The sequence below is a fragment of the Protopterus annectens genome, chromosome 3.part1, assembly GCF_019279795.1.
Source record: "Protopterus annectens isolate FY-2018-M chromosome 3.part1, PAN1.0, whole genome shotgun sequence".
In the NCBI taxonomy this organism is placed as follows: Eukaryota; Metazoa; Chordata; order Ceratodontiformes; family Protopteridae; genus Protopterus; species Protopterus annectens.
Window position 1 is genome coordinate 280,143,128 of NC_056732.1, and position 20,000 is coordinate 280,163,127.

At 40.0% G+C, this 20,000-nt stretch overlaps 1 protein-coding gene across 4 annotated transcripts in view; it reads right to left on the reverse strand.

The window, feature by feature from the left end:
• The window catches only part of THSD7A (thrombospondin type 1 domain containing 7A), a 2,877,792-nt gene that overhangs the window by 1,794,967 nt on the left and 1,062,825 nt on the right, over positions 1–20,000 (reverse strand). The gene's annotated exons all lie outside the window — the stretch shown is intronic.

Sequence of the window (20,000 nt, forward strand, 5' to 3'; positions counted from 1 at the left end):
TAATTCATTCATCTAGCATAGTCATTTATTCATACATTTATATATTTGTGTGTATATATGTTTATATATTTATATTTATATACTAAGGTATTTGATAAGTATTCCTAGTATTTTGTATTTAACTTTTATGGGTTACAATAATAACTACCCGAAAGTTTATAAGGAATTATTAATTAAGTGCACTATAAACTTGCAATATTATTTTGCAAGCAAAGTACAAGGAAGACAATGTGGTTTTTAATGACTAGTTTTTAAGTCTGATATTTTTTATCAATTTTTATCTGCTTTTAAGCATATACTTAGGCTGTATGAATGTTTTACATCGCATTTAGTGCTACATCTTTAAAAAGCATTTTCTCTTTAGAATGTATCACAATGGTTAAATGATTTCCAATTGTGTTTCTGATTGATTAATTGTTTAATTCTACTGGCTATGCCTCTATAAATAAGCAGTTGCTTCCATATTCAATTTGTCTGAAGAAGCGTATAGTAATATACGTGAAAGCGCTAACCTTTCGTTTGTTTTATTTAATAAATCTAAGAAGTTTTAAACCAACGTGGAGAGCTGGAAGTTTTATTCCTGTCAAAACTATACACTCTGGAGGGCATTTAAGTACTTGATTAGTGAATGCATCCTCAACTGTGTCATGTAAAAAGAATAATAAAAAAATGAATGTAAGGCATTGCAAGGTGAAAATATGGATACCTTCCTCTTGTCTAGTAGTAGTGTCTGGGACAAAGAATTGCCATAAAGTGTCAGAATCCTATTTTGAATAGCTGTTATGTATTAACATTTGAGGAAGTTGGTAAGTCTGTTCCCATCACAAATAAATACAGCTTACATTATTGCTGCAGCTTATATTGGCCATCATTTCATATTACACAATGAGGAAGTAAAACTGACCAATGAAAATTGCTAGATACCTACATATCAAATCTGTTTCATGCACAGGAGAAAGCAAGTACAAGCCACCTGAACTTCACATTCACTCACAGATCTCTACTGCCACAAAGATACAAAATCAAACAGACCATCACCATCTTGAAAGACCATTTAGCAGAGAAAAACTGGCAAAAGCAAAACTACTCCAACAGCAAAAAACAGACCAGTAAAAAAAATGAAACATCAGATATGCACATCCCCCATACATTAATAAGTCTGCATAAAAATCAAAATGATATACAAATTGCACAACTTCACAGTAATAAAAGGACTAAAACATCAAATGTACGTATATTACCTATCAAGAACAGTAAAAGACATCCCAATATGGTAAAAATAATCTCCTGAAAAGACAAACACTTAAACACTACAAACAAAATACTAAAAATACTAAACACTGTAGAAAAAGAATATGAAGTAAAAACTGAGCAATATAAAGCATCCACTCTGACCTAGGAGTCAAACTACATACAGCTACATAAATGCAAAAAAAAAAAAAACAATTTCTAGGCATTGTTTGACCTAAGAGGTAGATCTGAAGTGTCAGCATGATTCAGAAAGTTTTAAGTAGATGGGGAAGCCTTGGCAGGTAGTTTTCCTCAACACACTAATCCTTTCCATTTCTTAAACCACCCTTCCAGAGAGGTTTTCCCCTCAGTATGAAGAGTAGTCAAATGGCTGCATTTATTTATTTATTGTCATTTGTTTACCATAACAGCCTGATTGGGCAGTGACCTGTTTTCAGCAGAGGCCTGAGGAGAAAAGCTCTAATGCATTACATGAAAGTAAAACAGCAGAATATTGCACATATAAATATTTGATATAGATTGTCATTTTTGAAAGTACAGTATAATATAAACAAGTTTTAAGGGGTATCATTTTTACAGGCATAAGACAATACAGTAGTATACAGGGTAACCAAAGAAACACTAAGATTGTCTAATGAGAGAATTAAGCTTAATTTGTTTAAATTAGAATAGGAAAAGAGAGACAGAAGGAAAGGGAATGTATGAATTTGAAAGAAATAAAAAGAGATAGTAGTTAGATGAGAAAAAAGTTTACTAATAAGTTGGCAGACAGTGCCAGTGATGAGAGAAATAGTAAAATACTAGTTAGTAAAAAATGGAATATCTGTGTAAATGAGATGAAAAAGTATGTGTATAACGTCAATATGGAAAGAGATATTTACAAGTTAGACATGACTATCTGAAGGTATATACTTTGGTAACATAGCAAGTTAGTAAACGTTTCAGTAGTGAAACACAAAATGGGTGTAAAATAAGACAGCATTATAGCAGGTCACTAAAATAAAAATGATTCTAGCTGAATTAAGTGAAGGGAGGGGATGGCTGTAAGAAAGTGGGGTGAGAAATGAAATTGTAGTTAGAAAATGGAGGGTGGGAGAAAGAGAAAACTGGAGCATATAGGTATAGGATGCGTTAGAGTATGCTAAACAGTGGATAAAGGGTTAAATTAAATTCTGCTGCAAATAAGCTAAATAAACTTGGCATCCATACTGTGTAGAAAGGACAAGTATGTACACATGTTAGTAAATATCAAGTTTGTGGTTAAAGCCTAAGCTACAAAATGGGACCTTGACCAGAAAAGAAGAACTGTGTAGCAAAAACAATAGGAACTTGACCATAAAAGAACTCTGTGGCAAAAACAATAGGAACTTGACCAGGAAAGAAGAACTATGTGGCAAGGGCAAACCATAAAAGGACTGTAAAAAACAAGCTGTGTTAAAGTATGTAGGAACTCAGGTTTTGTGGTAAATGGAGAATGAAATGTTATCATCTACATCTGTACTGAGGAAAACCTTGTAAATTAAAGCCGTAGCTGTAACAGTATAGTACCTGTAGTCTATTATAGAAATGCATTCTTTAAAAATAACTGTGCTTAAGTTAATGTACTACAGTGCTGCAAAGTATATTTTCTTATCAGTGTGCAACCTACCAGACTCTGTGTCATAACCAGACTTTGATTCCAGCAGCAGCATCACAATTAATTTTTCAGTGGTGAGTTTAGCCTGTATCTCAACACAGGGGGAGTGGTGCCTTGTATAGGGTCACTCCAGTAAAGGCACAGTAACTAAAATGTATGAGTGAATCTTGAACAGCAGCACTCCAGTTTTATACAATTTGCAGCAGTACAGTTTTCAGATGTTTGAATCCGGAGTGAGGCTGTTGTGCAAGAAGGTCACAGTGCCATAAATTTTCAAATTGGTGAATTCCAAGGTTTCGAATCTGCAACTGCCAGTTTCGTTTAATCAGCTTTTTGAGTGACTACAAGGAAATATCCAGTCATCTGCAACAAAATAGCTTGGTCACCTGACTATTTGCTATATGGTAAGACTTTTTTTTTCTGTGTCACATACAGTATGGATGCCATTAGGGTCTGCAGTAAAAAATGCAAACAGAGCTTCACTATTAATGTATCAGAACAACCAGACAGAATATGGGGCAAAATGCAATGATGGTATACACAGCACATTAGTAAATGTAAAACCTTACTAGCACTATGCAAATGGGTTGTAACATTTGATTGGTATCTCAAACAAAAAAAAAAACAAGGAGTGTGATAATAAATGTTTATTGTGTGAGTTATATGAAACTGCTTTCTGTGTACAATGCATAAAAATACAGTGCTGGCCAGTGTTCAAAAGTTAAACTATAAAGAAAACCCTCTAATGGTAAAGAACCAGAAAAAGGTGATATGCTTACATTACATGCAAATGTAAAACAATTGTGCCCTCTCACTACATGTAAGACATTAATTTCAGAGCTAGAACAGCAGTCAAATCTATTACTGGGAGAATCTACTGTAGATCTCATTATACCCTTTAGAGAGCATGTACAAAAATGAAATGGATCCACTATGCAGCCAAAGACAGTTATACACAGGGAGGAAAGTCATGATAAATTAACAGACAAATTTAATAAATTCTTTAAAGACAGACAAGGTGAGTTCAGAAAGTTTAAAAAAAGTTTAAAAAATACATAAAAGAACTTTGCCAAAAGTGTATAAGGACTCTGCAATCAGCAGAACAGGCTACTGAAAAGCATCAGAAAGCCTGTAAGGAATTACAGGAAGCAATCAACACTCTCCATCAGCAGTTACAGGACAAAGAAAATCTAGCTAGTGATTACCATAAAACCTCTAAAGAATTGCAAAGGGAAATGTCAAATCTTAAGCAACAGTTACAGCATGAAGAAAATCTGGCTAGTAATGTTCAGGAGAAACTAATATAAGCTAATGCCTGAATAGAAGAGTAAAAGGAAGAATTGAAAAGTATAAAACCAGTACATGTCATAGAACAGGGAACCACTGTAAATCTGTATACACAATCCAGGCTATTACAAAGTGTACAACAGTGGAATGATAAAAAGGCATATTTTACAACCTGCGTGTATTTGAAGAATGGGTAGCATATTCAGCAGGATTCTGATGTATGGACAAATGCCTTACTCAGATGTTTTTGGATTTTTCTTCCCAAATGTTTTAAAACTTTCATCCAGTTAAATCAGAATACCTATAAATTAGAAGGTAAAGTAGGGCATATGACCATTGTTCTCATGGCATACACACAAGGGCAACCTCTCACAGCTAAGCTGTTAGATAATTTCAAAATCACCGTCTCAGATAAATTAATGGAGCAGACTGATCATTTTAAACTAGCATTCCAAATCATATACCAAAGATCAGAAAGGGACATGCAACAAAAGGAAATACAAAAAGAAATGAATACACTGCTTACTAGAGCAAGTAAAAGGGGTTCTAGGGGATATTAAGTGCATTTTTGAAGAAAATTCAAATACCCTCACCGACTTAGTACAAAAACTAAAGAGGGGCCAGACTATGGCTGATGATGGGACATTATACTCTCACCATATCTTTGCACTAGGAAAGGGGAGTGAGCCATTTGAAGTAATTAGTAAAGTAAAAAGCTGGGGAAGGCAACGGTTGTGTGACCAATCACCAGCAGAAAGAGCTGTGTCTGAACTACCAACACCTATTCCTGTGTCTGTAGCACAAGGATCAGACACAGGCAAAGAAAAAAGGTACCAACATGCTTTTTTCTATGACAGAATTGGGCATGTTAAGCAAAATTGTGATCATTACAAAGTTTGGCCTAAGAAAAAGGAAGAATAGGGTGTGTTTTGAAAAACAGAGCCAAAAGATTCACAAGACAAGACAGAAAAACAGGTCAATGCACAGAGGCCTTACAATATTGGTAAAAGCAGCTATAAGGACCATCAATACACGGGAAAAGGGGATGTACATCTAAAGATTTTCAGGCAGCTTCACCTGTAAATCCATAATTGTTGGTAGAACAGGCAAAAGGAATATCTAGACAGCAATTACAAAAGGAAATTGGAAAACCTAAATAAGTAGATCACTCAGACACAGAGGAAAATGACAAACAAGAGCATGCAGTGTGTCATATTGCATTTGACAATAAAGATGAAGTTGAATGGATCTCCTTACAATATGGGGTGTACTCTTGCTTCTTCTTCTTCTTTCAGCTTTTCCCAGTTAGGGGTCACCACAGCAGATCACCTGTCTGCTCATGATTGTCAGTGGAGGTTTATGGTGCCAGGTTGCCAGCCTGGCATCCAACCTTTAACAGAAGGCACACACATGCACACACTCACACCTAGGGCTAATTTAGAGTGTCCAATGCACCTACAGCATGTCTTTGGGGTGTGGGAGGAAACCGGAACACCCGGAGGAAACCCACACGAGTACAGGGAGGACATGAGACTCCGCACAGAAGGCACCCCGGCCGAGGATTGAACTGGAGAACCTCTTGCTGTGAGGCAACAACGCTAACTGCTGCACCACCGTGGCTGCCCATGACTACTTTTAAAAGGGGTTGCGACAGATGACCACTGACTGATATCTGGGTAGAGGAGTCACAAAATGCCTTATTAGACATAGCAACAGCAGTATCCATCACAAACAGACAGTTACCTTTAAATCCTATAAAAAGGGTTGCATTTCAGCATTTAATGGCACAGAATGCTAAGCAGTGAGTAGCCAAGATGTAGACATAAAGTTTCAACATGAGGGACAGACATGGAAGGGTGCATTTTAAATGCACCCATCCTGCTTAACTACCATTATTGGTATGGACATTTTAGGACCTTTGTGCATAGTAACTGACTTGCATAACAGTATTTTGTGGATAAGAGACAGGAAGAAAGGAGAGGGAGAAAAAAGTGTAAGTTGCCTTGTAATCTCTCTACCTGAAAAACATGACAAGCCTACGAAATATGTAAATACAGACAGTGAGGATGTGTGGCAGCATTTACAACAACAGTTCCCAAACCTGTTGTCCAAGAGACCCAGTGACTGTGTAAAACTAGAAATACCAGTAAGGGTGAGTAGTGATCAAGACTATATACCACCATTTCAAAAACAGTATCCCATCTCTAGGGAGGCAGAAGAACATATGGAAAAATGTATTGCAGAATGGGAAAAGGAAGGAGTCATACAACAAGGCAACAATCCCACGAATTCACCAATCTGGTCAGTCAAGAAAAAAGATGGTAGTTACTGCCCTGTTATTGATTTTCAAAAGGTTAATCAGTACACAGATTCTACAGCACATTTGATTCTGGGAGTCCCAGAGCTGGCTGCACATATTAAACCACAAGGTATGTGGTTTACAGTAATAGATTTAGCAAATGGCTTTTTTGCAGTACCATTCAGGAAAAAAGACTGGCCATGGTTTGCCTTTACATTTAAAAAACAGCAATATGTCATGACAAGGTTACCCCAGGGATCTCAAAATAGTCCAGTTATTTTTCACCAGACAGTATGATCAATTCTGCAACATTTGGAAAAGGATGATTCAGTAATGCAGTACACTGATGACAAATTAATTTAGTCTGAACCAGTAGAAGAACATGTATGGCTTCTTAAAAAAAGTTTTCTATACTCTTCATCAGGCAGGGTTTAAAGTTCAAAGTGAAAAGGTTCAGTTTATGGCACAAGAAGTTATGTTTCTAGGTACTATTGTAAAACTATGAGGAAGGTATCCTTGCCCAATGCATATGCAAGGCATTTTACAAATGGAAAAGCCACTGAATACAGCAGACCGAAATAAATTCATGGGAATCATGAATTACAATAAGGAATGTATAGAGGATTATGCAGCTGTGGCTGCTCTTCTATACAAAATGTTACAGGGAGAAAAAAGGTCTGCCCTTTTAGAGTGGGGACCTCATGAGGATAAAACATTTTCACAAACGAAAGTAAAGTTAGCACAAGCTACAGAATTAATAGCACCTACACCAAAGTTGCTGTTTGTGTTACAAGCAGCAGCCGGAAAGAAAACTTTGCCTGTGGTACTATTACAGGAATGGCCATATGGTGGCAATAACAGAATGGAAAAAAAATAGTTATATCCAGTCACACTCTGCAGTCACAAAATGAGTCTAATGAGGTTGGACTATCACCCCTGCGTACAACAGTTATTGGCCATTTACTGGGGGTATTAAGCAAACTGGGTATTTGTCTGTATTTCCCAGCATTGCATTATAAACACCACACCATGCATCATTTTCACACCACACCAAGCTCTGATAGACAATTTTGAAATGAATAAAATCACACCCCTGGATTCACAAAGCTCCATGCAGGAATAAGGTTATTCTTGCACGTTGTGGTTCGTGTCCATTTAGGATAGCAATGTACCTTGCATATGCATGAATGTGCACTGCTATCTAAACTAAATGAACACAAACTAGGTACAAGCTTAGGGGGCAAGTGTCAGAAGTGCCAGTAACTGAAACACACTGCTTTTGCTCTGAAAGTGCAGTATGGCACTTTCTGACACAGATGATTGTCAAACTATATAATAGTAGAGCCTGACTCTAATATTATATAGTAAATGAGTGTCCGCATACACTGAAATGTAAATAGCTTACATTTCAGTGTCTGTGGATACTGAAAAAAAAAATCCACAAACTCCTAGAAGGCAGCAGCCTTCAAGTGCACACCCCCAAATGTATGCACTATTGCCCTACATGCATGGAAGCAGTAGGGCAGGAGGAAAGGGATACAAAAAAAATGTAATAATATTTTTTTTCATGAAATAAATCTGGAGTTTAAGTGCCGCACAGCTTGTCTGCGCAGAGCGCCACTATGCATAGCCTAGCTGAAATTCAGAAAATGATAGACAAGTGCTACTGTGATAGAAAACGTCATCAAGCTGCTATAGTGTAGTGGTACTGCAATGGTATATCATGTAGAACATGCCCAGTTTGAATCCCCTCTCTGGAAAATTATTTAATAAACTTTTAAGGAATGTGAATGATAGATGTCAATCATATGACTCATGTATAGCACAGTAAGGGTGGAAATATGTAAAGTATAAATGTAAAAAATAATTTATAAATTTATTGAAAAAATAGATTTAAGCAATGCTTTGCTAGTGTAAGCATTGCTTACTGGCATTCAGCTCTGCTTAGCTGGTGTAAGCATTGCTATGTGGATTTGCATGGAGCTAAGCATAGTGCAGCATTTTAAAACTGGCTGATCAAGAAAAAGTGCAGGAAAACTTCCCTATTTAAACTGCACATGCGGGAATACAGCCATAACCATTTGGGAATGCACACAGCAAGACAAAAATGGCTGGCGTTGGAGAAGGTATGCACTTCCGAATGCAATGTTGGGGCATCCAGCAGTCCAGGGTCATGGTTGGGATCCTAGTTAAAAAACATGATGGCAGGCTGCTGCAGGGCCAGTACAAGGGCTCACAGTACAAAGCAGAAGCCTGGGACAAATTGCACGTGATCTCACCAGTGCCATTGGCATACCCCGGACTGGTGAGCATGTACATCATCACCAAAATGACCAGAAGCAGAGGAGGGATACATTCTTGGACCAGTGGATCCAAGAAGCCAGAACGCAGGAAGTCCCACCTGTCTGTAAGTATGCAGTCTTATGCATCTCTAACTAAGTATGGAAAAAGTTCAACTTGTGACTGTGCAGGTGTGATTAATGTGTGATGTCTCCCAGAATGTGCAGGCTCATGCCCAGTGTTTGGCCTGGCTGTGTCGGCAGTATGATGACTACAGAATACCCCTACTATTAGCAGTAAGAAATCAAAATTATAGTAATGGTAGTACTGCCTATATATATAATTGTGCTTTAAAAGTCAGGAATAAATGCCTGTGTTAGGCTGCCAGTGTTACAATGGATTATTCCTAGCTGCTGTGTAATACAGCTATCAGTAGCAAACAAGGTAAAATATGCAGGACAGGAATATTAGAATATGTATGAGTGTGTCTGTGTGAACCTGCCAAGAAAGTGCCATGTCAGGGCTGCTGTAACAGTTAGAAATGAAAAGCATTCCCCTGTGTACATCATGCAGGAAAAGTAATTGTGGAGTTCTGAGTCGTACACAGATATGTATGTCAAAACTAATAAAGATGATCCCAGACACTGATGTGTGTCATCTCACTTGTACCAGATAAATAGAAATGTGTATGTCCTGCATAATGCAATAATGGAGGTGAACTGATTTAGCACTGCTTGTCTGCATACATTAGAATGGGCATGTCAAATAACTGGAAAAAAAGAAACAGTACATATCCCCATCAGAATATGTTTTACATGTTTGTCTGCCAGAATTGTCCTGTGTTAACCTTTCAATTTCAGCCATATATAGCTGTGAATGCACTGAGAAATGTTTAAGACTAACAGGTGCAGACCTAAAACCTACACTGTATACTCAGGAATGTAAATTGCAGTATGTAGTTGTAAAACGCTAACGTGCACATGCTTCACAAACAGTGACACCAATGTCTGTTATGTATACATAATTTGTACTGAAAATGGGAAACAAATAATACAACATGTCATAATAAAAGTACTGTGCACAAAAATATGTACTAGATAGAAATGTCACAAGCAACATACAACACCTCCCCAGTAGCTCAGTCTGATAAGGGCTAGGCCTGTAGTTCAATTTTGCACACACAGCATGGTTCGAATCCAGGGATCGCCACTAACATCTCAGTCTGGTTCTACAGCTCTAAACTGCAATATGAATAGAAAAAATAATGTACTGCAACACATGCATTTTCCATACAGAGCACACATGTAAAGAAATCTGAATAGAAATACTAGTATGATGTGTATAACTATGAAAGGTGTACAATTGCTGTGTTGATCAGCCCCGGTCTTACAAATAGATGCAAGCTAGACATCCACACTCTGCAGTCTTGGCCAGGCAAGCCCCTCAAGTGTCACACTGTCATGGATAGTTTCCCCAGTTGCCAAGAAACCTGCACACACAGAATGTCACAGTAGATGTATGTGAAAGACACAAAACACACTCCAGGGCCTCCAACTAATATGTGAATCTGAAATATGTGTAGAAACAGCAATGTAATGTGCACACAGTTCATCTGTACAGGCACACAGGTAAAAGAAATTGGTATAGAAACAGGTCTGATGTGTATAACTAAAATAAGGATACAATTGCTCTGTTGATATCTATAACTGTTGGTGTGCTGTAGCAGCCCCATGGCCCAGGTAGAGTGTAAGTATGGTCAGAATGTAGAGTAGTGAATAGTAGTGTACTGACAAATATACTTGATAGCAGTTGTCAATTTAATCTGTTCCCTTCCCCACCACTCAGCTGATCCAACCATCACACTGAAACCAACATGGCTATGTTCCTAAACAAACATCTACTATTAGGACCATTGTTCCATTTGGTTTATCATTGTTTAAACTGTATGCATACTTGCATTCCCTGTTGAATAATCATCTTATTGCCTGCCTGACATACCACTAACTGGCATGCTGTTGCAACCCTGAATGCCATTCTATATATGCATGGGTACTGTTTGCTATGGCACTGTTATAATTGCACTGTTTTGGGTAAATGGGAATATCCATGCATGCTATTTTGACTAATGTTGTAATGTGTTGTGCATAACTAACCAATATTCATTGTTAATTTCCACACCATAGTACATATGGGAAGGCAGATCCCAGTGGATCTGCCTACTCCATCCCACCTGGCCGCGGCACCAGGTCCAAGCACGTCTGGGACCCAACCCAGGCCTCCCTCATCTGCTGGTCCTACACCACCCTCAGGTGGAACCGTTGCAGGGGATTGGGCTCAACCCCCAGCAAGTGGGTGCAGTGAGGACGTTGTCACTCAGGATGAGGTCTGTGGCATGCTGCACAGTGTCCTCCAGATGGAGCTGGATGACCGCCTGTGTCAGGTGGAGGGCAGGCTGTTACAGCTAGAATGGCAGGTGGCCCCTACAGCCCATCCCCCAGAACAGCCACTTTTGGTGCTGTGAAGGACTAATGGTGACTGCCATCAGGTGGGGACATCAGTGCCACTACTACCATCACGGGGGTTCTCATGAGCCTCAGATTCCCAACCACCCTCCCCATCAAGGTGTTTACCTCCTCACGTGTCACAAACCACCCCTGTCTGCTGTCTTGTCTGTCTTGTCTGTCTGCAAATGCAACCTCTCTTACCAAACCTCCCTCACCACACTTACCAATAATCTTTCCTTAACATCCCACTCTCAAGTTAAAAAAAAAGGGCATCTGTCCCACAAAAACATTCCATCCTATACATAGCTCTGCATCTAACCCTACCAATCATTCATATTGCATGATGCCCACACACCTCACTGTAGGGTGTGAGGCTCCAAATTCTAAATTGCCCACAATGAAAGCAGCTGTTGCGGCCAAAGAAATGCATTGCTATGGTCCTTTCCTACACCCATCCTGCACACCCCTACTTGTTTCTTCTCTTATTTGTCCCCCTGCTTGCCCCAATTTCACCACTTTCCTATCTCCCTTTTTGCTTTTCTTTATTTGAAATTAGCACAGGTTTAAGAGGCCGTAAGCGGCCATAAGTGAAGCTAAGCTCATATAAGAGTTGCTTAGCACCGCACAAACCTGCACAAACCCACGTACAACTTATTTAAAGTACCTTAATCACTCTGTCTCCAACAGCCCCTGTTCTGCCCAGCAACAAAATAATCAGCCCTTGCAAGTCTCAAACCCAGGGCCCTGCACAGTATAGCCAAAGCGCTATCCCACTAAGCCATGTCAGATATAAATAAATTTGATGTTTTTTCAAGCATATCATCCAGCACAGTCATTCAACAGTAGGAGAAATGTATTCATATATGTAGATGTCTGTATATATATATATATATATATATATATATATATATATATATATATATGTGTGTGTGTGTGTGTCTGCATATATATATATATATATATATATATATGTGTGTGTGTGTCTGCATATATATATGTGTGTATATATATATATATATATATATATATATATATATATATATATTAATATATATATATATATATATATATGTAAAGAAATCTCAGGATGATATCAATAACATATGCAGAACAGTTTGTCTACCATAGGGAATGTACAATGTGGAAACAGTAAACATTCCAGTGATACATATATACACACACACACACACACACACACACACATATACATTTGTACATACATATATATATATATATATATATATATATATATATATATATATATATATATACACATATACATATATATATATATAGTTATATATATAGTTATATATGTATATACACATACATACACATATACATATATTACTACGCATAAATATGTATAAGAAGATACATATTTAGAGGGTGCACAGCATATTGAACAGCCAGTACTCCTACAGTTGCCACCTTTTAAAATGACCAGTGTTTGATTCTTTCATACAAAAGACAATTATTGCATGAAACATATACCCACAGAGAAGCCAAAGGATATGACACCACATACAGGTATGCATACATATAAATGTTTATTTGTGTACTATTTCAGTTGGATATGCCATTTCATATTGCAGTTAGGTGTATGAAATTCATAATAACTGAGTAATGCAACTCTCAAGCAAAACATTTGATACAGTAATCTGAAAGCATAACATATGTTGCTGTTCAGGCCAAGACCTTCAAGTAGTACAAGAGTAAAGAAACACTAGCCTGGAAGATAAGAATCAATCAGCACTAAATTACAGATGTAGTTCAGCAGCCTCCAATTACACTCTGTACTCAACCCCTAGGGTGAAAAGAATTAAGTTGTCACAATGAAAATGTATCTGTTGCATAACACTGCTTATCACACTGACAAACAGAACTGTCTGTAAGACAATAAGCACTAGCCCACCACTGTTCCCATGATGAAATGTATGAAAATGTACAGCCATATACCTTAATGTGTCTTACTACTGATATCCCTCACATGTTGTAACAGCCTAGGTTATAAATGGTCCATACCCCTCTCTAATAGAATGATTTACAAGGGCATATAACAGTGTTACATACACTGACCTCTGGACTTTACAAGGTCACACACATTTTGTCCAGCTATAGCCCACATATATATGGACCCTACCCCACAATATGTGTGGGAGTCAACAACATCACTGAAATGATGGCAGGAATGCCAGCACTACATAATGATAGGCCACTACTTAACAACCTCTTACTGCATGACATATGGAGAAAGCCTGGTATATAGGTAGAGGACAGAGGCTGGAACACAGGGCCATATTTGCAATATTGCTGTTATACACTGTGAAAGTTGCTGGTGTTACAGGATAGTTTCCAAATACCCTTACTCAGGAATATGAAGTCAGAAACACAAATGGATGTAGCCATGTACTGATAGCACTCAGCAGACAGAATGCCACTGATATATCAGAGACAAGACCTGTGAGGTGAATAGACAAAACATAACAGCCAATCCTCTGGGCATCATGTGGATAGGCCCACAGTTGAGAGATATGCAGACAGACTGCATTCCATGCTAAGCTAGCATGTACACACAAACCCTGTAAAACTAGCGGTATACAATGCATATAACAACAATACTCACAATCTCCATAGGTCCGGAACCTTATACAAATATGTAGTTGGCCTGTGTCTGCAACTCCTGTTGTAAGAGGTATTGCTACCTGCTGACTGTAACACTGCTGCCCACACACAGGAAGGATGTCTTCCATACAGGAAAGGTAAAGGGACGATGGCCACATGATGTAGTAATTTATAGTAGTGGTTTGCCATGACAGCAGTAATTGGAAGTACTGCACAGCTGCATGCATTCAATTAGCAGGTGGTGAACACTGATTGGTGCAGAGTGCATAACCTGATCATGAGCATCACCTACAAAATCCATGCTGCAACCTATTCAAAGCAGCTCAATCCCTGTAGTGGAGAGAGAGAGAGAGAGAGAGAGAGAGAGAGAGAGAGAGAGAAAGAGGGACAACAATAAAATAACTAAAACAACTAAAACTACAAACCAAACCTATATAGCACAGGGGACACATAAATGTGTACCTAGAAGAGAGGACAATACTACAACAGATATGTGAAACATATATGCATGTAATTGAATGTAGTACTTGGTCTGTAATAATGGGATAAATTATGTGAAAAGATTTATATGTGCCATTAAGAGTTGTTGTAATGATGTCCTTCTGAAGAACTGCTATGGACATAGCATCAGTCCATATGGCAGTGGACCATACCTGTCAACTGTGCAGATCAGCACTGAATGACAAGATGTAAGCCATCATAGTATGTGTTCTGTACCTCAAGGCATTTATATCAGTGTGGCAAATAGCTGGTAGGAGAAGTAATGACATTATGATAGACACATGAGTGGCAGACCCCACCAGCTGCAGGAGAGTCATGTTACCGTAAAATGTATCATGCACAAACACCATAGGTTTGTAATAGCTTACCTACAATCAGTCCCTATCTATACCCGTCTAATTTTAGGCTGTGTCAACATGTGACACCTGTCGGTTTTGTAGCAAGGCAGAACAGTGGAGCTATGGAGGAAGGAGAGTTACAGAGTGTGGACCTGATGTTTGAATGCACCCTATATATATATATATATATATATATATATATATAGGTGTATGTCTACATATATACAGACACACACATACACACACACACACACACACACACACACACACACACACACACACACACACACACACACTTTTTTTCCTCTTTATGTCTTTCAGGCATCATGTCAAGGGAGCACTTGCCGGTCTATTGCCTCCAGGAGAATGAGGTTATTATACATCAGCTGGTACAGCACTAACACACCCTGTTTGGCAGTACAGCCCATGAGCTGCAGGAGAAGACTGCCCTGTGGAACAAACTTATCCAAAGGGTAAACAATGTTGGCCTGCATAACCGCAGTTATGAGCAGGTCTGACATCGTTGCACTGACCTACTCCGCCATGTCCGTCACGTGCTGCTGCTGCATTTAGGAGGGACCAGCTAGCCACAGGGGGTCATGCCATCTACCCCCCCGACACATGCTGATGAGCCCCTCGCCAGCCTCGGGGCACCTGCCCGCCTGCAAAGACAAGACCCTGTGAATAACATTGTGGAGGTGGGTGCTACCCACACAATGGATGAGGAGCATACAGGTAAGGCCCCAGGGCACATCAGTAAGCCACGGTTGTTTATCCATCTGCATCTGTAGACTTTAATCACGTATATGTGAGATAAAATATATATAGTCTGTTGCTGCGTTGTAGTAATAAACAGATGTGCATAATCTGTACTATTGTGGGTTTGTACTACTGATGTACTGTAATGCTGCTCCCACATTGTACCAAAGCCACAGTTGTGGCTATTAACATCACATCTCAAACACAGCTATGTAGGTCCCTCTGGTATACATCTGGGGTAGCAGCCTGTAGTTGGTGAGTATGGTGTTGTTTGTACAGGTTTACTAATACACCGGACATGTTATGGCCATAGTATTTTCCATGCAAACATTTAACACACCTACCCATAATGCATGGTGTACATGTGCACTTATTCTTGCTGTTAACTGCACTGCATCACAGTGGTCATCATGGTGGCATATCTGATGGGTATGCAAGAGTCCTGCAATATAACTAACAACCTGTCATTGCAAGATGTGTGCACAGAGATGAACATAATGGTGGGACAAATGGCCTATAGTAGGAACATGTCTGAAACATCATCCTTACATAGTGCTGCAACAGTGTATATACCATTATTACAATGGCAATTGTTACAGGTCTACACAACGGCATATCACAATACCGAATTCCACAACCCTTACAACCTGTAATGTGGTCCTAATATGAGCAATGAATGTGCAATATGGAATCCTATGTTAGGACAACTAATATGGGGAATACACACCCTAACAAACACTGGAAGCAAATGTGTGCATACACTCCAAATAACATATTGTGGAAGTAGCTTTTGAGGTACTGACAGCATTCACTCTTCATGAGTATGCACCTTCCAACAAGTACAGGTCCTCAATGTTACACCAAGAAATGGTCTGCTGTCCAAGACATTTTTCCATCAAATGTGCCCACTCACCTGTAACAGAGATTGCCGTGGCTTGCACATATCTTACAAGACATGGAATGGATCGCATATCCAACAAGTAGCATGCAGGAGTGGGACATGTAGCCTTACCTCACCACTGCATATACCATGGCAAACAGTGAAGAAAGTCATATATGTGACGAGGATGTCTGGGAAAACATTAATGTCGACAATAAACAGATGGCCATCCAAGACATCTGATGACATGTTGCAAACTGGTCATGCAGGCTGCATAGTAACATGCTGCAACATTGAGGGAGTTGCAGGAATGTCTGGCAAGTACTGACTGTGCAGTACCTGTGTCGACAATTGCCTGGACTCTGCATAAGTGTGGACCATGGGTTAGGGTAATCAGATGGGACAGTTGCTCCACAGGAAACATAAGCCAGGGCTCATTACAGGTAACATATGCATAACATCAAAAGTCACCCAAAGACATGTGTTGCAATGTGTAATGGTGTACCAAGACCAAGTTGGAAACCTACAGACAGTATCAATTAAGATACATGTGCTGCACAAGCAACACCTCACCCCTCTTCAGGCCCACCATTCTTATCTGTATCTTGCTGGTGCCAGTGTACACCTGTATGTTTGCCATTCATTAGTAGGAACTAGGCCAGTACACATGGTGTTCTGAATTTGGGACACTGCAAAATGACACTCATTTATAGCCCATAGTTATCAAGTATCTGCAAAAAGGCTGAGGATGGGGGAGGCATGCCATCCTGAAACACAACAGTGAACTGAAGCAGAAATCCAAAGTGTGGCAGACATAAACCAGACTCCACAGCAATAGTGAATGCACTGTGTGACCTCCAAGGGCTATGCACATGAGTTGACTCTGCAATCTTCCAGAGTTGGTGGACCTTTGTAGGGAGTGACCAAATACTGGCAAATGCAGATGGCCTATGCTAGTATACCCCTTCCAGGAATAGTGACTGCTATAGTACACTTAACAGTTGGTGAAACAAACCATCATGTTAAGGGTGTGCTCACTTATGCACCCACAAATTGTATGCATCTCAATCAGCATCTGCACAACTAACACATTTGTTTGATACTGCATTTGATTGCACAGGTCATATGTCACACATCAGGTTCATGTAATGTTAACATATGCAGTATTGTGGCCCCATCGCATCTCAGGGAAGAGGGTGCCATGTCAATAAGGGTGTGTACACTCCTCATAGCCACAGTAAGGGTTGAAGGTTGTCAGTGTAATTGTACTTTATTGGTTATACATGGACCACTGATGAGAATATCTGCAAATCAGACATCAGGCATTCACTAATGACATCTTTCCACATATCATCCTAGGTATGTGTCGGACAAACACATAGGGGCTGTGAGCAGCAGAGCAAACACAACTGACACATTCAGCAATGGTGTGTATACCTGTGAGGTATGGTGCACAGTACATGCCAGGGGGCTGAACAGGTGCACAGCAATACTGTGTAAATGGGTGAAGTCTGTTCCAGGGGAAGGGGCATCACCTACTAACACAACCCATGCATCACAGAGATGTATAATGTTGGTAACAGGGATTGACTATAGCTGCACTGCATGCTGTGGAGTGCCATATGCCATGCATTTTGACAGATGAGTAATGAGAGGTCTGTGTGTAATATCTTTGTGCAACCTCACCTGTAAGTGTGTGTGTGTGTGTGTGTGTGTGTGTGTGTGTGTGTGTGTGTGTGTGTGTGTGTATGTACTGTTAAGCAATGACATACAGGTCTTAAAGTGCGTTTCTTGTTTTCCCCTCACAGGTGGCGAGGTGGGTCAGGGTCCCTCCTGCAGGCAAACAGATGTTAGTGCCATACAGAAAATGAAAATGATTACAGGTGTGTTGAGGCACAGGCAGGATTGTCAGGGACTGAAGCTGCACCATCATTTGAAATCCCACTGTTACCCACCTCATCTCCGCACACAGTCACATTGCCTATACATGCCCCATCACCAGTGGCCATAGATGAGGGACAGTTGGCGGATGGTGGCATGGGACAGGACAGTGTGATGTCTATGGCATGTGTGTCTGGACACAGCAGCCATAGCTGGATGTCCGGCGGGGTACCATAAAGGCGGTTGTACAGGGGTGCTTGTAGGAGGGCTGCTGGTCATCATGCCCCTGGCAGAAGTGCCACATCTGGTGTCACCAGATGTATGTTTCAGGCCATCATGGAGGCGCAGGTACGTATGGAATGCTATACCAGACAGGATCGGAGGCTGCAGAGGGCTACTCAATCTGCTGTTATTGACAACATCCGTGATCTTGCAGGTGTCCACCATTATTTTACAGAGATCAGCCCTTCTACAGTGGACAATGGTAAGTGTATTGGGTGGTACACACTACATGTTTGTGTATAACACAAACACACACACACACACACACACACACACACACACACACACACACGCGCGCGCGCACACACACAGGTGTTGGTGTTGATGCAATACACAGAGAATACTGTACACGTGGATGTATGCACTTTTGCAAGGAATCCATTTTAGCCTATGTAATTCCACCAAGACAGAATAGACATAACATCACATTGGAAAATAATCAGTCTGCAAGTTTAATGTCATTGATACTGGCAGGGTATATGTCCCCTTCCTCAAGGTAGTGCAATCCTCAACTGGTAAACATAGGTGTGCTGGTGTGGATGGCACAGCCCTACCCTTTGGAGGGTGTCGGGTGGTATAGAACTGTAGATAGTGTGATTGACAACTACTTAACCTGTTAACATGAACTGTACAGTATTACAGCCAACTAAGCAGGGGATACACTCAACAATAACCCCAATGATGGTGGCTGTGTCCACAAGATCCACAACCAGCTATATATACCAACCCCAGTATCACTGTACAGATATACAGAGGGGAAGAGGGCATTTACACATCTACTACTAGTTGTGATGGAAGGAATTTCCACAGGATGATACCTGTGAAATGTTAGTATTTGCCAGTCGGTTCTCAGACAGATGACCTCCTGGGAAATGTATATTCTGCAAACTGAAGTAGATCCTTTCCCATACACACACACTCTTACTTGGCAACACTGGGACTAGAACCCCTACCTAGGTACGTAGTAATACTAATGTGTGTGGCCTTAATTGCACACACCACACAGCTTTTAGGATGAGGCGTGTTCCAAGTAACATGTTACATTTTAAGTGAAGAACATCACCAGGCCTTGTACAGTATGGTAATGGGGGATGTACTGGTTGTTTATGAACATTGCATAGTGTGGCATACTGTCATATACACATTGACAAACACATAACAGTCATACACACATAAGTAAGAAAACAGTGGATCTATCTGAGTGTTTCCTTGCTTCTGTGACTTTCTTGGTTTATTTGTTCTTTGCAGTCATACACACATCTGAGAGACCTGGGTTTATCAGTGCTAACTACCTTGTCAGTGTGTCCATTCTGTTACAGATAAGTTGTATACAGCACATGCATCACTGGGCTGGATAGTGTAATCAGTTACCTGTATGGTTGATGATGACAGTGGTCCCCATACAGTGGACCTTGGGACATGTACTCTGGGTACCATGGTGTAAAGACAGTATACCCAGCACCCACACCCCACATTG